The 24,658-nt window shown below is 43.7% G+C and overlaps 1 protein-coding gene and 1 pseudogene across 1 annotated transcript in view; one reads left to right on the top strand and one right to left on the bottom strand.

Annotated features, from left to right (window-relative positions):
- The window catches only part of ZNF280C (zinc finger protein 280C), a 50,701-nt gene extending 34,054 nt beyond the window's left edge, over positions 1–16,647 (bottom strand). The window contains exons 1-2 of the mRNA XM_049766663.1: positions 16,532–16,647; positions 2,857–2,903 (exon numbers count right to left, since the gene is read on the bottom strand). The gene's annotated coding sequence lies outside the window, so the exon portion shown is untranslated. The remainder of the gene's footprint in view (positions 1–2,856; positions 2,904–16,531) is intronic.
- Positions 16,648–19,838: 3,191 nt separating this feature from the next.
- On the top strand, positions 19,839–21,952 carry LOC125998638 (heterogeneous nuclear ribonucleoprotein A3-like; annotated as a pseudogene).
- Positions 21,953–24,658: the final 2,706 nt, after the last annotated feature.

Genomic DNA, 24,658 nt, shown 5'->3' with positions numbered 1-24,658 from the left:
TCTTCAAATTAAGATTAAACAATAATAGGAGACACGTGGAGGGAGAGAAGGCATAAGAAAATTAAAATCCTTTTGGCACTAGTGTGGTGGAGGTAACTTTGTACCAAGGGCATAATTATCAATACTACTGAAAAAAATTAGCTAACAAGAACATATTCTAAACAAGGAAAACTAAAATCCTTTTTGGTGAAAAATCATTAAGTAGTGGCAAAAATGATGATTCAAGAGAGTAATAGATGTGTGTGGATTTTTTTGCTTGTTTTTTTTTTTTTTGGTTGGTTGGTTTTTGTGCCACACCCAGCAGCGCTCAGGGGTTACTCCTGGCTCTGTGCTCAGAAATTGCCCCTGGCAGGCTCACAGGACCATATAAGATGCCGGGAATGGAACCTGGGTCTGTCCTGGGTCTACTGCATGCAAGGCAAATGCCCTACAACTGTGCTATCTGTCTGGCCCCATATATATGTGTATGTTTTTAAGATTTCAAAATATGAATAAAACAATTTTTTTTTGGGTTTTGGGTCACACTGGCAGTGCTCAGGGGTTATTCCTGGCTGTACTCTCAGAAATCGCTCCTGGCAGGCAAGGGAAACCCTATGGGATTTGAACCACCGTCCTTCTGCATGCAAGGCAAATGTCCTATCTACATGCTATCTCTCTGGCCCCATGAAAAAATATTTTAGAAGACCAGCTGAACTACTGAAAGTGGATGTCTTGGGAAAAAAAAGAAACAAAGTACACAGGTCCCAATATTCATGTGTATATATTTTTTTTATTTGTTTTTTCATTTGGGTCACACCCAGCAGCACTCAGGGGTTACTCCTGGCTGTATGCTCAGAAATCGCCCCTGGCAGGCACAAGGGACCATGTGGGATGCCAGGATTTGAACCACCATCCTTCAGCATGAAAGGCAAACGCCTTAACTCCATGCTATCTCTCCAGCTCCTCATGTGTATATTTACCATTCATAAGACTGGTTTTAATTTGTGATTTGAAATGGCATTGATCTATGTATTATTCTAATTTATCAAAGTATAGAGGGAAAAATTAAAATAATAGCAATAGCAAAGAATACAAGCAGTGTTGGATATATGAAGTGACAAGTGTATGGAAAAATAACTGAAAAACAAAGGGGGCCCAGGAATTATAGCTCAGTTCAATTCCTGGTATTATATGGCCGGAGCAACACTGAGGTGGTCCTGGTTGCTCCTAGCACAAGCTTACCCAAGAAATACTTTAGCACTGGGTTAAAGCATTGAAACATCTGGTCCAGTTGGTGGCCAAGTAGTGTCAGGAGTGGTTCAGAGGTCTCCTGATTACTGGTTAGGCAGCCCAACCCCCAAAATTCACACACAAAATATAACTGACTTCAGGGTTCTGATTTAGAAAATGACATCTTATTTTTTGGATAATTTTTTAAATCCAATTTTTAAATGCAGCTATTTGTAAAGATAATTTTTACTAATAAACGTAACATTTTTACATTTTACTCAAGATCTAAAGGTACTATGTGTTAGGGAGCATTCGAATACAAAATAAACACATTAACAAACTGATGACATTACTTACTTTTTTGGGGGGGTGGTTTGGGTCTCACCTAGCAGTGCTCAGTGGTTACTTCTGGCTCTATGCTCAGAAATCACTCCAGGCAGGGTCGGGGGACCATTTGGGATGCCGGGAATTGAACCACAGACCTTCTGTATGCAAGGCAAACGCCTTATCTCCATGCTATCTCTCCAGCCCCTGAAATTACTTAATTTTATAAAATATAAGTTCCCCTTTGTAAAGGAATGTAAGAATACATTCTTGGCATTAATTATGTTGTCTAATGTTTTGTTGTTCATTTAAAAGAAAACCAAAAAAACTTTCCACCCTCATAAATGTAACTAATTTTTATTGATTTTCTTTTATAATCTACATCTTCAAAAATATAAAGAAAGTGGGGGTTAGAGAAATAGTACACTGGATAGGACACTTGGCCTTGCACACGGCTGGCCCAAGTTTAATTTCTGGCCCTCCATATGGTCTCCCTAGCACATCTAGGAGTCACATCCAAACACATACCAAGGAATTGCCCTGAGCACTGCTGAGGGTTGCCACAAATCAATAAATAACAAATAAAAATATAGGCTGCTCTAAGCCACCCTCTTTAGAAACTATAGTGCCTATAAGGAATAAAGGAGGAAGAGAGGCAGAAAGGGAGAGAAGAGAGAGAGTGGGCCCGGAGAGATAGCACAGCGGCGTTTGCCTTGCAAGCAGCCGATCCAGGACCAAAGGTGGTTGGTTGGAATCCTGGTGTCCCATACGGTCCCCCCGTGCCTGCCAGGAGCTATTTCTGAGCAGACAGCCAGGAGTAACCCCTGAGCAACACCGGGTGTGGCCCAAAAACCAAAAGAAAAAAAGAGAGAGAGAGAGAAAGAGAGAGAGAGAGAGAGAGAGAGAGGTGTCACAGAGGCAGGGGGGGGGAGGTCACAGAGGTAGGTTGGAGTTGAGATTGGGACCCAGAAACTGGGAAAATTGGTGATGGGAAATGAACACTGTTGTAGGGCTGTGTGTTGGAACATTGTATGACTGAAACTCAACAGCTGGAGCAACACCCAGTCGTGCTTACTTCTAGTTCTGTGTTGAGGGGGGTTATTCCTAGCAGTGCTAGCTGGGGGTTGGGGGCTGAGCCCAGATAGGCCACTTGGCAAGCAAGTGTCTTACCCACTTGCACTTAGCTTTTCAGCTTCTTAATAAACACTTTAATAAGGTGCTTTGTCTTTTTAATAAACCCATCATTTGTCTCTTTCATCTTTTCCCACAAAGCAAGATTACCAGTACAAAGTAGTGCATATGGGTATTGGTTGCAATACTTACTTTTTGGTTGAAAAGGACTACTGTCATCCGTAAAGTTTTGGGGTCACCTAAGCATAAAAGAAAGAAATCAATCAAATTCATAAGTCACTTAATTTTGTTTGTTTGTTTTTGGGTCACACCTGGCATGCTCAGTAGTTACTCCTAGCTCTGCACTTGGGAACCCCTCCTGGTGGGCTCAGGGAATTATATGAGATGGATGCTAGGGGATTGAACCTGGGTCAGCTGTGTGGAAAGGCTCCAACCACTGTACTTCTGCTCCTGTCCCAACCTTAAGTCACTTTAAATATACCAAATACTGAAATGTAAAACTTGGAATTCAGAAATCTTTTGAGCCTATTGTCAATCTTCCAACAAAGAAAGAAAAAGATTAGGTACTAGCTTTCAACTTATAAAAATAAAATTAGGGTGTTTGTTACGTTAAATTATATTTAATTCACAGAAGAGGAAAAAACCCACAGAGACTAAGAACAATTAGAAAGCACATCAAGGGCCCGGAGAGATAGCACAGTGGCGTTTGCCTTGCAAGCAGCCGATCCAGGACCAGAGGTGGTTGGTTCGAATCCCGGTGTCCCATATGGTCCCCTGTGCCTGCCAGGAGCTATTTCTGAGCAGACAGCCAGGAGTAACCCCTGAGCACCGCCGGGTGTGACCCAAAAACCAAAAAAAAAAAAAAAAAAAAAGAAAGCACATCAAAATTCAGTGAATATATTAAGAGCAGAGACTTAAAAGCATCCTTTTTTCGGGGCCGGAGAGATAGCATGGAGGGTAAGGAGTTTGCCTTTCATGCAGAAGGTCATCGGTTGGAATCCCGGCGTCCCATATGGTCCCCCGAGCCTGCCAGGAGCGATTTCTGAGCACAGAGCCAGGAGTAACCCATGAGCAGTGCCGGTGTGACCCAAAAACCAAAAAAAAAAGCATCCTTTTTTCTTTGTCTTTCTTTTATTAATATCTTTATCTATATAATTTGATTATAAACATGATGTAGTTAGGTTTCAGTCGTATAAAGAACACCCCCTACACCACTGCAACATTCCCATCACCAATGGCCCAAATCTCCCACCTCCCTACCCCCTCCCCGCCTGTATTTGAAACAGGCTTTCAACATTCATATTTAGTTGTCAGTGTAATTGTTTCTTTTCCTTTTTGGGGGGTGAGGTCACACCCGGCAGCACTCAGGGGACCATATGGGATGCCGGGATTCGAACCACCATCCTTCTGCATGAAAGGCAAACGCCTTACCTCCATGCTATCTCTCCGGTCCCCAGTGTAGTTATTTCTAACTGCACTCACCACTCTTTGTGGTGAGCTTCATATAGAGCTGGACCTTTCACTTCCAGCCCTCATCTCAGTCTCTGAGAATTATTACAAAAAATGTCTTTTATTGGGGCCGGAGAGATAGCATGGAGGTAGGTTGCTTGTCTTGCATGCAGAAGGATGGTGGTTCAAAGTCCAGCATCCCATATGGTCCCCCGAGTCTGCCAGGAGCAACTTCTGAGCGTAGAGCCAGGAATAACCCCTGGGCACTGCCAGGTGTGACCCAAAAAGAAAGCCTTTTATTTTTCTTGAAACCCATAGATGAGTGATACTATTCTTAAAGCATCCTTAAAAGTAAGGTCATGACAGTTACCTATTCTATTTTGCCCATGTTGTCTTCTACTCTAGAAAATTCTACACTACTTTATTATTTCCTGGGTACATTTTTGCTGACCATTTATTTTCTAAAACCCAAACAATTTTTGCCCCAGGAACTATCCTTACCTTGGGGTGATAGCAAGATAATTTCCCACAGGACCAAAGCCCATATTTTGCATGCAGGAACCCTAGACTTGGTCACTGGTACCTCCAAAAGCAACCACCAATTGTCATGTGGTTGTAAGGTATGTTTCTCTTTTTTTTTATACATTTTTTTATCCTGCTGGAGCTTTTCTTTTTTTTTTTTTAATATACATTTTTTTTATCCTGCTGGAGCTTTTCTTTTCTTTCTTTTTTTTTTATACATTTTTTTATCCTGCTGGAGCTTTTCTTTTTTTTATACATTTTTTTATCCTGCTGGAGCTTTTCTTTTTTTTATACATTTTTTTATCCTGCTGGAGCTTTTCTCTTTTTTTTTATACATTTTTTATCCTGCTGGAGCTTTTCTTTTTTTTATACATTTTTTTTATCCTGCTGGAGCTTTTCTTTTCCTTTTTTTTATACATTTTTTTATCCTGCTGGAGCTTTTCTTTTTTTTTTTTTAATACATTTTTTTTATCCTGCTGGAGCTTTTCTTTTTTTTTTATACATTTTTTAATCCTGCTGGAGCTTTTCTTTTCTTTTTTTTTAATACATTTTTTTTATCCTGCTGGAGCTTTTCTTTTTTTTTTATACATTTTTTTTTATCCTGCTGGAGCTTTTCTTTTTCTTTTTTTTTTTTATACATTTTTTTATAAGGTATGTTTCTCAATGGCAGAGCTCATGCCTTGGGAATGTAAGGCCCTCAGTTTAAGCCCCAGCACCATTTAAAAAGAGACATCCTGGAATACAACCAACTCAACTTTTGATATCTGCCTATATTAAAAAACACAATTACTGCATAGATATTTTGATGTCACTTTTTTTTTGGTTTTTCAGGCCACACCCGTTTGATGCTCAGGGGTTACTCCTGGCTAAGCGCTCAGAAATTGCCCCTGGCCTGGGGGAACCATATGGGACGCAGGGGGATTGAACTGCGGTCCTTCCTTGGCTAGCACTTGCAAGGCAGACACCTTACTTACCTCTAGCGCCACCTCACCGGCCCCATAATGTCACTTTTTTATTTTAACACCATGGTTATGAGGTTGTTCATAAGTCACTTATGAACATCCCATATAGTTACTTACATCCCATATAGTTCCCTGAGCCCGCCAGGAGGGGTTCCCAAGTACAGAGCCAGGAGTAACTACTGAGTGTGCCAGGTGTGGCCCCAAAACACAATCAAAATTAAGTGACTTTTTGTCTTTTTTCTTCACAGATAAAGTTTTTCGTTACCATTATCCGATGTACAACAACCTTCACCATCACCATCGGTGTCACTATTAGTATATCTAAATTTCCACTATCTTTTAAGAGTGAATTGTGTTTAAAACATTAATGGAGGGCCAAAGAGATAGAACAATGAGTGGTAGGGCGTTTGCCTTGCATGTGGCTGACCACAGGGACCCGGTTCCATTCCCAGCATCCCATGTGGGATCCCAGCCTGCTAGGGGTGATTTCTGAATGCAAAGCCAGGAGTAACCCCTAAGCAGGTGTGGCCCAAAAATAAATAAAGTTAAAAAATAAAATAAAGCATTAATGGATCAAAATAATCGAAGTGATAGATTATGTACTTTACCCAAGAAAAAGTATTTTTAAAATTAATGAATGCTATTTCGTACCAAGAGGACTATACTAAAAAAGACAGTATGTGTTGGCATGGATATGGAATAACAGGAACACTCATGTACTACTGTGGGAATGTGAAATGGTAGGCAATATAAGAAATATTTTGGCAAAAAAAAAATAAATATTTTGGCAGTTCCTCACAAAGTTACATATGAAGTCACCATATGACCCAGCAATTCAACTCCTAGTTAAAGAGAATTGAAAACATATGTTCACCAAAAAATTGTACATGAATGTTTTACTGATTGTTTAGGGTTGGGCTGGAAGGGCTAAGAGGTTTTAAGTTTCTCCTAATGGTATTATTTATTTTCTTTTGGGGTGTCAGGAATTGAACCAGAGCCTCACACATGCAAGAAAGTGGTTCCACCATTGAGCTAAAACCTGAGGTTAATTTTTGGTGCAATGATGTTTATTAACCCTGGATATATGAAAATCACTGAATCATGCACTTCAGACAGATAAGTTTCGTTACATGAATCACTATTCAACAAATATTTTAAGAAAACAAGAAACTGGGGCCAGAGAAATAGTACAATGGTTAGGGCAGTTGTCTTGCATGTGATGAACCCAAATTCAATCCCTGACACCCCAGAATGCTCCCCTAGCACTGTCAGGTGTAGTCCACCAAAAACCAAAAAAAGTGCTAAGTAGCCAACAGGAGATGGAGAAATAGTGGGCTTACATACCCAGGTTCAATCTCAAACACAAATGGTCCCCTGAGCACAGGTAGGAGGGATGACCATCACCTCTCCACAAGAACTAAAACAGAAGATAAACCTTGAATACCACAGGGTAGGCCCCAAATCACAACAATGACAACAAAAAAGTCAACAAAGGTAGTAAAACCTGGGAGCTGGAGTGATAGCACAGCTGTAGGGCGTTTGCCTTGCACACAGATACCCTGGAACAGACCTGGGCTGGATTCCAGCATCCCATTTGGTCCTCCAGCCTGTCAGGCGCGATTTCTGAGTGCAGAGACTGGAGTAACCTGAGTGCAGTCAGGTGTGGCTCAAAAGCAATTTAAAAAAGTAGTAAAACCTGGGCCCGGAGAGATAGCACAGTGGTGGCATTTGTCTTGCAAGCAGCCATCCAGGACCAAAGGTGGTTGGTTCAAATCCCGGTGTCCCATAGGGTCCCCCATGCCTGCCAGGAGCTATTTCTGAGCAGATAGCCAGGAGTAACCCCTGAGCACCGCTGGGTGTGGCCCAAAAACAAAAAAAAAAATAGTAAAACCTAACATTTTGGGGCAGAAAAGGGGATGAACATTTAATTTGCTTGAAGCAAATTCACTACTACCAAGACTTCAGTAACAAAACAGAATAGCTCATTTTCTGGTTTAATCTACTTTTTTATTTTTTTGGTTTTTGGGTCACACCCGGCAGCACTCAGGCATTACTCCTGGTTCTGTGCTCAGAAATCACTCCTGGCAGGCTCAAGGGACCATATGGGATGCCGGGATTCGAACCACCATCCTTCTGCATGCAAGGCAAATGCCCCACCTCCATGCATCTCTCCGGGCCCCTAGGTTTTTGACACTTGCATCCAACAGATTTTTCAAACTAATGTAACCTTGGAGAAAACAGATATATTCCAGATGATGCAATGGAGCTCTAAAACAATATAATTCTGTATTTTTTGCTGTTTCAAAAGATATACACTTCTGGAAGAAAACCAAGCTCAGTCATGTAGTTCTGGTACTCATTTCTAAAATTCTGACATATAACATTAGTTTAAGGTGTGCAACATAAAGGTTTGGTAAACTTATATATTCTGAAATCTATCACCATGCAGTTATGATTTTTTTCTCTTGTGCTGAGAGCTCTTTTTGTGAGGTCAGAGGTTAAATCTAGGACTAGCTTCGCACATGAAAAGCAGGTGATGGGCCCGGAGAGAAGCGGCATTTGCCTTGCAAGCAGCCAACCCAGGACCTAAGGTGGTTGGTCCGAATCCCGGCGTCCCATATGGTCCCCCGTGCCTGCCAGAGCTATTTCTGAGCAGACAGCCAGGAGTCACCCCTGAGCACCGCCGGGTGTGGCCCCCAAAAAACAAAACAAAACAAAAAAGCAGGTGATAATCACTGTCACATCCCCTGGCCTGTTCAGGGATCACTCCTGGTGGAGGGGCTTGGGGAATGCCAGAGATTGAACCCAGGTCAGTTTCATGCAAGGCAAGACCTGTACCTACTACTATATACATATACTATTCTATTGTTCCAGCCCTGTGATGAGAACCTTTAAGATCTACTCCGGTAGCATCTTTTCAATATAAACTATAGTCTTGCTAACTATAATCATGCTGTGCATTACATTACCAATGATCTTACTGCTGAAATCTTTACCTTTTGATGGCTTCATCCTATGTGCCCACCCCTCAATCCTTGCCTCTTAGCAATCACCAATTTTTTCTCTATATCTGAATGTGGTTTTGTTTTTATATTTCACAATGAATAGTCATGGGGGCACACCCAATGATACTCAGGGGTTACTTCCTTGCTCTGCACTCAGAAATTATTCATGGTAGTGCTCTGGGGCTCATGCAAGGGATTGAACCAATGTTGAGATATGTAAGACAAATGCCCTACAAGCTGTCCTATCGCACTAGCCCCTAGTATTTCTTTCTTTGCCTGATTTATTTCTCTTAGCATTAAGCTTCTAAGAACTACTATTCACATTGTTGCAAATATGCATTTTTTTGGTGGATTTTGGGCCACATCCGGTGACGCTCAAAGATTACTCCTAGCTGTGTGCTCAGAAATAGCTCCTGGGAGCTGGAGGGTAGTGCAGGGTGTAAGGCATCTGCCTTGTGTACAGTAGCCTAGGACTGACTGTGGTTCGATCCCCCGGCATCCCATATGGTCCCCCAAGCCAGGAGCAATTTCTGAGCGCATAGCCAGGAGTAATCCCTGAGTGATGCCGGATGTCCAACCCCCCCCAAAAAAAACTATCATTCAATGTATTAAAGTTCATTCAAATGTCACTTTTGTAGTCCCATTTTTCGGGGGGAGGGGTGCTCAGAGTTGTTGGCAGTGCTCAAGGAACCATATATGATTCAAGGATTGAATCAGGGTCAGCAGGAATGTACAAGATCCTCCTTTTTGGGCCCGGAGAGATAGCACAGCGGCATTTGCCTTGCAAGCAGCCGATCCAGAACCAAAAGTGGTTGGTTCGAATCCTGGTGTCCCATATGGTCCCCCGTGCCTGCCAGGAGCTATTTCTGAGCAGACAGCCAGGAATAACCCCTGAGCACTGCCGGGTGTGACCCAAAAAAAACAAAAAAAACAAACAAAAAACAAAAAACAAACAAAAAGAAAAGATCCTCCTTTTTTATGATTGTGTTAAAGTTTCTAAGAGTATTTCAAACATTTTAGGTAAGAGGGTGCCCATGAAAATACAAAACTGCCCTCCTATGTTGATTGCAGCACCATTTACAATAGCCAGTATCTGAAAACAAACCAGATGCCCAACAAATGAGTGGCTAAAGAAATTGTGATACATCTACACAATGGAATACTATGCAGGTATCAGGAAAAATGAAGCATGAAATTTGCCTATATATGGATATGAAGTTTGGAAATGCGTCAGAGGGACAGAGATAGACATAGTATAATTTTACTCATTTGTGGGATCTAAGAAAAATAAGACAGTATGGTAATAATACCCAGAGACAACAGAGATGATGATCAAGAGGAAGTCTATAGTAGGAAGCTTGCCACAAAGAGTGCTGAATATAGTTAAGAGTAGTGAATGGTCAGTCCACTGTGACAATGATACTTGGAACTGATCGCTTTGGACAAGAACTGGGTGCTGAAAGGGGGTAAAACGATATGCATGTTACCCCTTTATTAGCAATAGTACAAACCACAGTGTTAAAAAAAAAGAGGGGAAAATAAGATGCCTGCCCCAAGGCAGGTAAGGGGAGAGTGGGAAGAAACTGGGGACTTCGGTGGCAGGAAATATGCATTGGTGAAGGGTGGTAAACACTGTATGACTGAAACTCAATCATCAACAATTTTGTAACCTCAGTGCATAAATATAATTTTTCTATTTTAATTTGTGTCATGGGGACTATAGAATCTACTTTCTGAGAAGTAACTTTGTCTTCTTTTGGGGGAACATAAATAGCAGTGCTCAGGGTCTACAACCAACTCAGTGCTTGGAAGATCAGGCAGTTCTGGGGAGTGCCTGTCTCTCCAGCCCTCTGCACAATAACTTTTATACATAAAAATTAAAATAAAGATTGTATCTTAAGAATATGCTGTGTTGAGGCCAGAGCAATACTTGAGTGAAGAGCCGGGAGTAAACCCTAAGTACTGCCAGGTGTGGCCCACACCCCCCAAAAAGGATGTGATTTGGGTCAAGTAGATGGGTAAACGCTAGTTACCTTATCTTGGATGCTTCCAGTTCAATCCCTGGTAGCACATGCCCCTCCAAAGACTACCCTGGTCGGCTGTAGAATCAACGAGAAGGCTCAAAACAGAACAATAAGCATAGAAAGATAGTTCAAAGGTGTGGAACACCTTTTTTGCACATAGGAGATCCAATTTCTGTCCCTTGCACAGGCTAATTCTGAGTACGACCAGGAGTAATCCCTGAGCACTAAGCTGGGAGTAACCCCTCAATCACTGCCAAGTATGACTCCCAAACCAATGTAGAACCCGTTTGATCATTGGCATATGCTCCACCAAGCACCACTGTGTTTTGCTCAGAAAAAAACTCAGTCAAAACCCTCACTGAAATAACACACCTGAAATAACAAACCTGTTGGGCTGGGGAGAGCTTCCCACTAATATATGTATATGAATTGCAACTTTTGACTGAGAAATCATTTTTGAGGGTATGATCTGGAGTTCATACTTTGCATGCTAGAGGCACAGGTTTGGTCCCGAACACTATATGGTCCCTGGGAACAACCCCTGTATGGTAAATATGGTCCAGCCCCCAACATAGTACAACAGTTAGGGCATTTGCTTTGCATGAAGCCAACCTGGGTTCGATCCCTAGCATTCCATATGTTCCCTCAAACACCAACAGGAGTAATTCCCGAGTACAGAGCCAGGAGTAATCCCTATGCATAGCCAGATATGTCACTCCTCCAAAAGCTAACAAACCAAATATGCTTTCATTATAATTGATGTATAAAACATATAACCTGGAGAAATATCTACTGTATTTTTCTTATCAAAGTCTAACCATATACATGATCTTTCGTTTTTATAAGATATTATGTAATCACTAATTCCTAAAGAAACTCAGGAAATATATATTCATTCATACTTTTTTCTCATGCCATTTTTATTTACAAATATATCTAGCATTCTATATGCAATTTTCATGAGCAAGATTCCACTTCTTATAACGTTCCTCTTCATTTTGTTTCACAGATGAATCAGCAGGTGCTATTTCAGAAGTAGCTGGTGTTTTACCATAAAAGGTGCAGCAAATCCAGACCTGAAGCACACAGCAATTGTCACTAGTAACTGCCACTTGCTTTGCAATGACAAAAGTAAATTCTTCCCTGCACCCTCATGTGGCACCTACAGTCCACTGAGGCCATGAGCCTTTGGATGCTCAGTCCCAACACTGTGCCAACAGAAGCTCTGGGAAAGACGCAGAGACTAAGGGAAAGACAAATGGTGACACCTCACCAGTCTCCTTCCTAATGACAAAACTCATACTTTATAAGCACAGAACTTATCCACTAATGAAAATCGTTAAGTAGTAACAGATGAACCTGATGGGGACACTGGACATAAAGGTTAAATGAATGGGAATCAGGAGCCTATCACTTTCTGTGAAAACTATAGAACTTCCTTGAATTTTAGTTCTGCATGTCATGTTTTCCTTGCAGTACTACAATTTGAGATTAAATAAGACATGGAAAACTATTGTTTGGTAATTTGTATTAGTTCACTGGTTCTCCCCTTTCTTCAGCTTTTCCCTTATTTTTTTTGGGGGGGGGGGGCGCTGTTATTCCACATCTAGAAAGAAGCACTCTGGGGCTATTCCTAACTCAGTGTTCAGGGATCAATTTCTCTTGACAGTTCTCAGGGGGCCATATACAGTTCCTGTGATCCTATCAGTATTGGATGCATGTAAGATAAACACTTTTTTGGGGGCCACACCTGTTCAGGGGTCTCAAACTTGCGGCCCGTGGGCCACAAACGGCCCTCTGTACAATATTCCTAGAGGAATCTTTTTTGTTTTGTTTTGTTTTAGTTGTTTGGGTCACACCCCCCAATGTTCAAGGCTTATTACTGACTTTGCACTCAAGGATCACCCCAACTTTGCCTCCTGCGGCCCGTAGTTAAATTGAGTTTGAGACCCCTGCTTAAATGCTCAGGGGTTACTCCTGGCTAAGCGCTCAGAAATTGCCCCTGGCTTGGGGGGACCATATGGGGTATTGAACCGCAGTCCTTCCTTGGCTAGCACTTGCAAGGCAGACACCTTACCTCTAGTGCCACCTCACCAGCCCCAAACACTTTAACCCCTATACTTGTCTCTCCAGGCTCCAAATTTCTTTCTTTACTGAAAATCATAGTATAAATTGATAAATAGAAAATTTCTAGTTCAATATACACTAGATTAGCAAGTCTCAAATTTTATGGACCTATTTTCAGTTTTAAGTTACAGAGGGCCAGGAATATGACCCATAAGGTACCTGCCCTGTATGTGAAAGGTTCTAAGTTCAGTCATCTGCTCTGCCCTCTTCCTCATCCCAGTATAGCACCATGAGATGCTGTCTCAGAAACACTAAGAACAAATAAAGCTTACATGGACTCCAATGAGCTTTCTATTTATGCGGGGTTTTGGGGTGTTTGGGCCATAATCAGCAGAACACAGGGCTTACTCATGACTGTGCTAATACTGGTGGTATTCATGGAAACCCATATGTGGTGTTGGGGCTTTCTTTCAGGTGAGCTGCAAGGCAAGCACTTTACATGCTATACGCTCTCCAGCCCCAAATAGACTTTTATGCTTATTTTTATTAGAAATTGAAACAGAAAAATATTATTTATGTATTGTTTTTGTTTTTGAGCAACACCCATTGACGCTCAGGGGTTACACCTGGCTATGTGCTCAGAAATCACTCCTGGCTTGGGGACCATATGGGACGCTGGGGGATCGAACCTCAGTCCATCCTAGGCTAGGGCTTGCAAGACAGATGCCTTACCTATAGTGCCACCGCTCCGGCCCCATGTATTTATGTATTTTTTCATAGAGGCCACTGGCAGTGTAGAACCAATGATGGTTCAGTACTCACCAAGTACTGCATGTGTCTGTGGTCATCTAGGCTATAACTGTTGGAGATTAAATCTATGGTATCAGACATGTCAGGCTCCATTTGAGCCATATCCATGCCCCTAAACTTTTTAATTTTTCCCCACACCCCCTAACTTTTTAATTTTTAATTAATTAATTTATTTTTATTTAACTGAACCCAGGGCCTCAAACATGAGAGGATGCTCTAGACCTAAACTATGGCCCTGAGCCTGGAACCTACACTGGACTAGAGACCCTAATTGGGGGGAAATGAGCCAACCAAGAAGTTAAGATTGTGGGGCTGGAGCAATAGCACATGGGGAGAGTGTTTGCCTTGCACGTGACCTATCCAGGTTTGATCCCTGGTATCCCATAAGGTTCCAGTCCCAAGCCTGCCAGGAATAATTTCTGATCGCAGAGCCAGAAGTAACTAACATCTGAGCACCTTTGGGTATGGCTCAATATGCAAAAATAAAAAAAATAAGATGAGGGGGAGTACACTGGGCTTGCCTTGTACCTGGGCTGACCGAGGATTTTATTCCCCAGCATCCCATAAGATCCCAGGAGCCTGCCAAAAATGATTTCTGAGTGCAGAGCCATGAATAGCCCCTGAACATCTCAGGGTGTAACCCCAAAACACAAACAAAAAAATCAAAGTTAAGACTTGGTATCCTTCCTAGGATGTCTTTTTCAATGGGCTTTACTTCAACTCTTCCAGTTCCCTGGATAAAGTGATAATATTACTTAAATACTAAAGAGGTTAGGAGATAAATTTTAAAAATATAAACATAGGCTAGAAAGATGAACAATGGACTGGAACACATACTTTATTTTTGGTTTTTGGGTCACACCCGATGGTGCTCAGGGGATACTCCTGGTTCTACACTCAGAAATTGCTTCTGACAGGATCGGGGGACCGTATGGGTTGCCGGGTCCTGCCCTACCTCCATGTTATCTCTCCTGCCCCCTGGAACACATACTTTGCATGTAGGGCTCCATCCTGGGTATTGCATGGTCCCCAAAGCACCACTGAGAACCTGAGTTAAGAGAGGCATAGGGGTATGAGTATATAAATGTTCTAAACATATGTAAATACAGATTAAAACCCCAGGCGTAGCTCTTGAGTTCTTGGTTTGGCTCATCAACACCCTTCCCCCACAAAATGTAAGTGTGTATCCTTGCTTCTAATTTTGAGTTCTTCTTGGTTTGGCTCATCAACACCCTTCCCCCACAAAATGTAAGTGTGCATCCTTGCTTCTAATTTTTTGTTTCTAGGCCACACCAAGCGGTACTCAAGGAACACTCCGGACTGACTGGCTTGGAGGAACATTTAGCATTCAAGGATCAAACCCAGGTCTGTCACCTGGAAGGAAATCGTCCTATACCCTGGACCATGGTTCTGTCCCTTTGCTCCTAATTCTCGATTATCTCCCATAAAAAGTGGGCTATTACCTAAAGTTACAAGATCTTGGTTCAAGAATTAGTATCACTTTCCAGCCATATTAACTCTCAAGTCTCTCCAAGTGATTTGCTCAGTTTCTGAACTGTTCCATCAACCGCCCACAGTCCATCCTCTATCTTAAAAGGAGGGCCACAAAATAAACAAATGCAAAACAAGATTTTAATTGGCTTTTGTATTTATCTTAAAGGTTCATAACTGCTAAGTGAAATTTATGAGCAAACCATCGCCTTTACCCACTCATTAAAACCAGCTTCGGCAGAAAGTTGGCGAGTTCACAGGAGGGCCCCAAAGCAGGACGAGTCCCAAATGCTAAAGAGGAAACTTCTCAGGTTAAGACTTCATTTTGAGGTTTCAGTTTAATCTTTAACGGCACTTAAAAAAATTTCGAGCTCACATTCGAAATCGAAAACATTAAGACATAATGAAAGGTCACCTGTTTTTATTAAAAAAAAAAAAAAAGAACCTGGAAGGAAAAAAAAAGCTTTGCAAACAAAGAGAGGCTCTGGGGGTGAAGATCATCCATGCTGGTAGAAGCTAAGCTCACGAGACATTTGGTTTTTTACTTCTCCTTTAGAAAAGAGAAAGAAAAAAAAATACATCAAAAAAAAAATACTCAACTTAGAAGGACCCCCGCCCTCCACGGCGATGGCGAAGAGCTAGAGAATCAGCCACGGAAGAAATCTTTTCCCAGGCTCCTTAAAAGCTGCGAAGGCGAATTGCTTCCCACCCGGAGGCATCTTCACTCCGCGTTTTTCTCCCTTTTATTTTTTCCCCACCTCTAGACAATAACGGAATGGAAGAGGAGTTGCACCAAGTCCGTCTTGCAAACACGCAATCTTTGCAAGGCTCAGGCCTAGTAGGATGACCAACCAGTGGGTTGGGGGGGGGGGAGTGGAGAGGGAGGGGTGGGGGCGGGGAACCGGGGGGCGGGAAAGCCGGGGACCGAAGGGAGGACTCTCTCCTCGGGCCCTGCATGCCAATGAGAAAGTTCCAGCCATCGCCACTCGCTCCCCCCGAAATCGGATGAGATCTGGGGGTGGGGGGCGCCAAAGAGGGGTGGGCGTGGGGGGGGCGGATCGCTGCTAAACGTCGGCATCCAAGGTACAAAAGACCAAGGGGGAGTTGCCTCCAGAAAACCCAACCACTGGGGAACGACGCGACACCCCACACACACACATACACACCCCGACACACACGCACACACCTTAGTTCCCTGAAGGGGGGAAAGGGGCGCCCTGGCGAGTGGCCCCGGCGGCAATGCAGCCGCCTCGTTCCAGCGCAGTTTTACCTTCAGGCCATCCCTCCCCCGCTGGGGCTGGAGCAAGATGGTGGCCCACCCGCCACCGCGCCGCCCAAGCCGTTCCCTTCCCCGCTTTTGGGGGGGGGGGAAGCCCGATCCCCACCATCCCCCGCTTTCTCCCCGGCCCCGGCCCGATGGCGCGAGCCAAGCCCAGAGGCCACTTGCGCGCGCGGGAGAAGCGCTTCCACAATTTGGGTGGTGATTTCTTTACATCGCTTTTGTGTGCGCAATATGGGCAACCCAGAAGACACTTACCATGCGCTCCGGACATCCACCTGTCTGGGGTTCGAATCAAGCGAGAAGGACGACGGCGGCCAGCGGGGCTGCGAAACCCGCCGGCGGTGGCCACCGAAGCAAGGACTGCCTCGGTGACTCCCAGCGCCGAATGAGCGCCCAGCGCCGACACAGCTATTTAAATGCCCTCGCGGTGCCTCCTGGGTAAGTTTCAGCTCCTCGCTCCGGCGCGGCCCTGCCCCCTCCCCTCACATCCGGGTTTCTTTTCTGAATCGCCCGGAGAGGCCCAGCGCGGACATGTGCGCAATTTACAAGTCCTCGAAGGCCCAGACGTTCTTGCCGTGGCCATGGTTGGGATGGCCATATCCGCCCCTCCGGGGAAAGAGCGATCCACCCCCCAAGAAGGTAGCAAAGAATCTGTAAACGTCTATTTCGGGGTCCTGCCTGCTGTACTGGAGGCACACCAGCTTATCACAAATTCTGTTTGGGGAAAAAAATCAAATCAAATCAAATCAAATCAAATCAAATCAACCAGCACCGCACAAATTGCGCTGCGAGATGAGGCTACCGAGCCGAGAAAAGGGGATGGATGCAAGTCAAGTAAAGCTGCTGGTTTCTGCGGCTGAATTTGTTTGATGCATCCAGTTTCTGCTGGCATCTTTTATTCCTGTCATAGAAGTGCCCATCTCCTGATTATTAGTATGTTAAGAAAGGACATTTATTAAAAAAATATATGTGAACCAAAGGATTGCTGAAACTCATCCAAACGTTGTGTTCTTTTTCGGGGGTGATTGAGCACACCCGGCGGCGTTCCTCTTCAGCTTACTCTTGGCTCTGCACTCTGGGATCACGCCTGGAGGGGCTCAGGATGGGATGTAGATGATCTAACCCTGGGAGGCCCAGTGAAAGGCAAGCGCCCTGCCCCCTCCCCATTACTATCTCTCCAGCCTCGGAACACTGTGTTCACAATTGCAAAGAAAGCACGAAACTACTCGGGCCATTTATCTAATGCTTGCCTGATTTAAAATCTATCAACTGCTTCCCGAGTATTCTTACATTCTTTTAAAAACTGAATTTTAGCTGTTCAAGCCGGTTTCAGTTGGTTTCTTCAATCATCTCTACTGTCCTTTGCTGTTAGAGATGGCCTCTCTGATTTCCCTGCAAATGTTTTCTGAGAAATGACAAGATCAAGTTTTCAAAGATGGACACTGGAAAAGTTTGAAATCCTGCAGCACTTACAGATTATTACCCACGTCTGAACAGACTGATAACTAAGCCCAACACCTCTCCCTTCTTAACTAAGAAATCTGAAAGTTGAGGATCTACAACCCTGAGAAAACTTTGCTTTCTCTCCACCTCCTAGAAACTGAAACCTCTGTCTCTCATGCCGGCCCAGATCTGTTACCACCCCTCTACTTTTCGGGGGAAGGAGGGGAACCTTTCTCAGGGAATTTGACTTAAGTAGTAAAATTTCTCTCAAATTCTCTTGTTAGATATAGAGTGTCGTGAGCCTTTACATCCCAATTAAAATGAGAACATGCAAGGCCAGTCTGGTATAAAAGTTTTCTGGGATGACCAGGTTTATTGTGTTTTTATGGAAAATATAAAGATCAAAAATGTTTCTGTTTAAAAACATAAAGTGAGCAAGATGCTTGCCTTGCAGCAGCCCACCCAGGTTTGATCCCTGTCACCACATAAAGTCCCCCCAAGACTGTCAGTAGTGATACCTAAGCATAGACCCTGGAATAAGCCCTAAACACTGTCAGGTGTGCTGCTCCAACCCCCCAAAAGTACACAATGGGGGCTGGAGAGATAGAACAGAGGGAGGGGACCTTGCTTTTCATGTTGCCAATTTGATTCAATCACCAGTACTCTATATATTGTCCTGGGATCATGATTTCATCCCCAGTATCACAGACCTGAGCACAGCCCCAAGCACCACTGGTTAAGTCCAACCTCCCCAAAAAAAAAGACCCACACAAAACAAACAAAAATCTTAATTGACACATGTCTAAATTTGAGATTCCTTTAGATGCCCAGGTGGGTGTGTCAAGGCCATTCTGAAAGTTTAGAGTTTACAGGAGATTAAATGTTAACATTTCATTTCCTCTCACTTCTTCCTTTTGTTGCTGTTTCAATGTCAAAGGATAAAAAGAAACAAACACTTGACTGTGGTACTCACTGGGGATTGAGCTCTTATTTGTGATACAAAAGAGATCACACTTGTGGACACCACCACAGCAGCAGTACCAGTGATTACAGTCAGCATGTGGGGCAGTGCACAACGGAAGTGTGTGAGCACCAAAACAGTGTTCCATCCCTGTCACCCCAAAATACAGAAGAAAATATTCTTAGTATTTTTAGCCCATTTCTACCCTGCCTTTTCCTTAGTTGTCACCATGGTCATGACTGGGGGTGCCTGCACCCAGTTAGTCCTGGTCATTGCCAGAGTCACACATCCAGTTGCAAGAGCAAAGAGATGGTACAGCAGGCAGGGCATTTGCTTTGCATGTGACTGACCTGGGTTCAATCTCTGGCACCCCATATGGTCCCTCTCCAGGAGTGATCCCTGAGCATAGAGCCAAAAGTAACCACTAAGCACAGCCACATGTGGCCCAAAAAGTAAAAAAAATTTTTTTTCGGGCCGGAGAGATAGCATGGAGGTAAGGCGTTTGCCTTGCATGTGGAAGGACGGTGGTTGGAATCCCGGCATCCCATATGGTCCCACGTGCCTGCCAGGGGCGTTTTCTGAGTGTAGAGCCAGGAATAACCTCTGAGCGCTGCCGGGTATGACCAAAAACAAAGAAAATTTGGGGGGCGGTTACACCCAGCAGCGCTCAGGCGTTACTCCTGGCTCTACGCTCAGAAATCCTCGGGGGACCATACGGGATGCCGGGATTCGAACCACCGTCCTTCTTCATGAAAGGCAAACGCCTTACCTCCATGCTATCTCTCCAGCACCCAAAAAAACCATTTTTCAATGGCTATATTAAGAGCAGAGATTGGGATATTTCACAGAACCAATCAGCAGGCATCCTTAAAGTTTAGACTAAAGTAGGGCCAGAATGATTGTAGGGTTTTTGCCTTGTATGCTGCCTTTCCAGGTTCATTCACCGACATCCCAGATGGTCCCCATGCCCACTAGGAGTAATTCCTGAGCATAGAGCCAGATGTAATCCCTGAGCGTCACTGAGTGTGGTCCAAAAATTAAAATAAAAAAGTTTAGAGTAAAGTAATGACATTTCCAATTAGTTTGCCCACTAAAAAACTACCCTGGCTCTCAGTCCCATATTGAACTCGAGTTGGAAGAGGCGAGTCCGGTCTCAAAATGGAGGTAAAACTGCCGCCCAGTCGCCCAGCCAGCCCGACTTTGGCCGTCGCTGCCGCCGCCGGGTGGAGAGGAGGCCATGATCCAAAGAAACCAGAGTAGTAGGTTTGAGTTTTGAAACTACAGAGAACATTTTTTTTTTTTGGTTTTTGGGTCACACCCGGCGGTGCTCAGGGGTTACTCCTGGCTGTCTGCTCAGAAATAGCTCCTGGCAGGCACGGGGGACCATATGGGACACCGGGATTCGAACCAACCACCTTTGGTCCTGGGTCGGCTGCTTGCAAGGCAAACGCCGCTGTGCTATCTCTCCGGCTGTCTCCATTTCTTTTGACCTTTATCGTCAGATAGAGGGGAGGTTTGGGGATGCAAGAAATAAAGACCATTGTACCCAAGTTTCAAATGGAAAATAAAATCCATTGTACCAACAGCTTTAACTAGTTTCTTGGTGTTGTCATTGTATTTATATAGTTAGTGTCATTTTTTTCAAAACTACACTCTTACAGTTTTTTGACATTTCCCTGTAACAATGTTACTCTAGGGGCCGGCACGGTGGCGCAGAATGTAAGGTGTCTGCCTTGCCAGCGCTAGCCTAGGACACACTGCGTTTTGATCCCCGTGGCCCAAAAAACAATGTTACTCAGTGTGAATGAACGAGGGCAGTAGAAAGCCTGTCTCGAGTACAGGTGTGGGGGGGTGAGGAGGGGGGAGATCTGGGAAATTGGTGGTGGGAATGTTGCACTGGTGAAGGGGGGTGTTCTTTACATGACTGTTTTGGATTGTTTTGTTTTGTTTTTGTTTTTGGGCCACACCCGGCGGTGCTCAGGGGTTCCTCCTGGCTGTCTGCTCAGAAATAGCTCCTGGCAGGCACGGGGGACCATATGGGACACCGGGATTCGAACCAACCGCCTTTGGTCCTGTATCCGCTGCTTGCAAGGCAAACGCCGCTTACAGAGAACATTTTAAGAAATGGGGCACACTTAGAGATTGTGTGGTGATGAGAGACCTCCAGATAAAACGTTCCAGAGGCTTTGGTTTTGTGACTTCCTCATGTGTTGAAGAGGTGGATGCAGCAATGTGTGCTCGACCACATAAGGTTGATGGACGAGTAGCGGAAGCAAAGACAGCTGTTTCTAGGATTCTGTAAAGTCTGGTGCCCATCTAACAGTGAAGAAAATTTTTGTTGGTGGTATTAAAGAAGATACAGAGGAATATAATTGGAGAGACTACTTTGAAAAGTATGGCAAAATTGAAACCATAGAAGTTATGGAAGACAGGCAGAGTGGAAAAAAGAGAGGATTTGCTTTTGTACCTTTTTATTTATTTTTTGGGTCACCCCGGCAGTGCTCAGGGGTTATTCCTGGCTCCAAGCTCAGAAATTGCCCCTGGCAGGCACAGGGGACCATCTAGGATGCCGGGATTTGAACCACCGACCTTCTGCATGCACGGCAAACGCCTTACCTCCATGCTATCTCTCTGGCCCCTGCTTTTGTAACTTTTGATGATCATGATACAGTTGATAAAATTGTTGTTCAGAAATATCACACTATTAATGGGCATAATTGTGAAGTGAAAAAGGCCCTTTCTAAACAAGAAATGCAGTCTGCCGGATCTCAAAGAGGTCATGGAGGTGGATCTGTCAACTTTATGAGTCGTGGAGGCAAGTTTGAAGGTGGTGGAGGAAACTTTGGCCGTGGTGGAAACTTTGGTGGAAGAGGAGGCTATGGTGGTGGAGGTGGTGGCAGCAGAGGTAGTTATGGAGGAGGTGATGGTGGATATAATGGATTTGGTGGTATGGTGGCAACTATGGCAGAGGTCCTGGCTATAGTAGTAGAGGAGGCTATGATGGTGGAGGACCAGGATATGGAAACCAAGGAGGTGAATATGGTGGAGGTGGTGGAGGATATGATGGTTACAATGAAGGAGGAAATATTGGTGGTGGTGACTATGGTGGTGGTACCAACTAAAATGATTTTGGAAATTATAGTGGACAACAACAATCAAATTATGGACCCATGAAAGGGAGCAGTTTTGGTGTCAGAAGTTCAGGCAGTCAATATGGTGGTGATTATGGATCTGGTGGTGGAAGTGGTGGCTATGATAGCAGAAGGTTCTAAAAACTCAACAGCAAAGGCCTACAGTTCTTAGCAGGAGAGAGAGCAAGGAGTTGTCAGGAAAGCTGCAGTCGTCCCAAATCCATGGAACTGTAAAAATCTGCCACAGAAGGAGCAATGACCCATTGTCAGAAAAATTACTGCAGCTCAAACAGGAAACCCTTCTTGTTCAGGACTGTCATAGCCACAGTTTGCAAAAGTGCAGCTATTGATTAATGCAATGTAGTGTCAATTAGATGTACATTCCTGAGGTCTTTTTATCTGTTGTATCTTTGTCTTTTTCTTTTCATTACATCAGGTATATTACCCTGTAAATTGTGGTAGTAGTACCAGGAATAAAAAATTAAGGAATTTTTAACTTTTCAAAAAAAAAAAAAAAAACAAAAAAAAACCCTGAACTGCTTTATTCTATTCTTCCTTTGCTGGGTACATTTTTGTATACATTAATCTTCTAAGCTCTAAACTGTTTTTTTACCCTGAGGGCTATATTAACTTTAGAATTATATTTAGGGGATAATTGCCTACATAACTTACAAATAGGATATTAATTTGGGTAAAAGATATGAGATATTATTTGAACTGTATAAATATGGAGTTATGTCTATAAGATATGACATGAATTCTGTGCTTAAAAGCTATTCCAAGGGGCCGGCGTGGTGGCGCTAGAGGTAAGGTAAGCCTTGCCAGTGCTTGTCTAGGACGGACTGCGGTTCTATCCCCTGGCCTCCCATATGGTCTCCCAAGCCAGGAGCGACTTCTGAGCGCATAGCCAAGAGTAACTCCTGAGGGTCACTGGGTGTGACCCAAAAACCAAAAAAAAAAGCTATTCTAGAAGCAAGGAGATAGTTCAGAGGACTAAAATGTAGCCTTTATGTGCAGGAGCCCATGTTCAATCCACAGCACGGCCTGGTCCTCAACCACTGTCAGGAGTAGTCCCTGAGCACCACATAAAATTTATGGACCCAGGGACTGGAGCGATAGCACAGTGTTTGCAACCCCCAGCATCCCATATGGTCCCCTGAACCTACTAGTACTAATCCTGAACAGAGCTAAAAGTAGCCCCTGAGTACTGCTGGATATGTCCCCAAAACCAAAAAATATGCTATGACCCCAAACACAAAAACATCATTCTCAAATAACAATAACATTGATATTTAGAATTAAAATACCTGGTAAGCATAGCATTTTAGAACCATCTTTATGTGTTTAATTTTTTTCTGCCCAGATGCTTGAGTCTTTTCGTTCCCAAGTATCATGCTATTCAATAAGTGTCTACATGAATTTCCTAATACCAATGAGTGAATTATTTATAACCAATTGAGTTATTTCATCAGCCTATAATCAACTTTCCTTGGACCAGAGAAATAGTACAGGGGTTTCCAATGTGGCAAACTACAGTTTGTTCACTCCCCACATTTTTTGGTTTTAGGATTTGAACCAGACTTAGTCCCAGGGGCTTAGTCCTTAGTCTGTGCTCTGGATCACTCCTGGCAGAGCTCAGGAACCATATGTGGTGCCTGGATTGAACTTGGATCAAGGTAAGATTCCCTAACTGCTGTATTATCTCTCTGACCCAAACCCAAATTCTGTCCCCAGCCCTAAATAGTACCCCAAGCACATTTAGAAGCAACTCCAGAGCACAGAACCTGATGTAGCTTTCAGCACTGTCAGGTGTGTCTCACCCCTCCCATGTTTCCACAAAATAAAATTAAGGTTTAAAACCTTCTTATATAAAAATTGTATGCCTTAAGTCAATTATATATATGTATACGTATATACATATACGTATACACATATACATATAATGGTTTTTTGCTGATTGACAATTGCACATATAGAAAAGCAACTACTGAGCCTAGAGAGATAGTACCATGGGTATGGTGCTTGCTTTGTGAGAGGCTGACCTGGGTTTCACCCCTGGTACCCCAGATGCTCTGCCAAGCCTGACCAAGAGTTGTTCCTAAGCGTAAAGCCAGGAGTAAGCACTACTGACTGTGACTGCTTCCCCAGAAAAAATTAGTTGAGGCACAGTGATTTTACAAGACCATTAGTATATAGTTTCATGAATACTTTTTTGTTGTTTTGTTTTGTTTTGTTTTGTTTTTGAGTCACACCCGGTGGTGCTCAGGGGTTACTCCTGGCTCTTCACTCAGAATTCGCTCCTGGCAGGCTCAGGGGATCTTATAGGATGTCGGGATTCAAATTGGGGTCTGTCCTGTGTTGGCCGCATACAAGGCAAACACCTTACCACTGTGCTGTTACTCTGGCCCCATGAATACTTTTTTAGGGGACCATACCCAGCAGTACTCAGGGGTTACTTCTGGCTCTGTGTTCAGAAATTACTCGTGGAACTCTATGGGGACCATATGGGATACCAGGAACCAAACCTGGGTCAGCGCATGCAAAGCAAAGAACCTATATGTACTGACCTATAGCTCTGGGCCCCTTTTTTTGACTTTTGGGCCACACACAGCAGTGCTTAGGGGTTACTCCTGGCTCTGCAGTCAGAAATTGCTCCTGGTAGGCTTTGGGGACCATATGGGATGCCCAGGAATCAAACATCCATCCCGGGTCAGACTGATGCAAGGTAAACACCCTACCATATTTATTATTTTTGGAAAAAGGCCACACTCAGCTATGCTCATGACATATTCCTGACTCTGTTCCAGAAACACCCCTGGCTGTGCTTAGGGGATTATATGTAGTGTC

The sequence above is a fragment of the Suncus etruscus genome, chromosome X, assembly GCF_024139225.1.
Source record: "Suncus etruscus isolate mSunEtr1 chromosome X, mSunEtr1.pri.cur, whole genome shotgun sequence".
In the NCBI taxonomy this organism is placed as follows: domain Eukaryota; kingdom Metazoa; phylum Chordata; class Mammalia; order Eulipotyphla; family Soricidae; genus Suncus; species Suncus etruscus.
The sequence above is the reverse complement of the archived record's forward strand: the minus strand, read 5'-3'. Positions and strand labels throughout refer to the sequence as shown.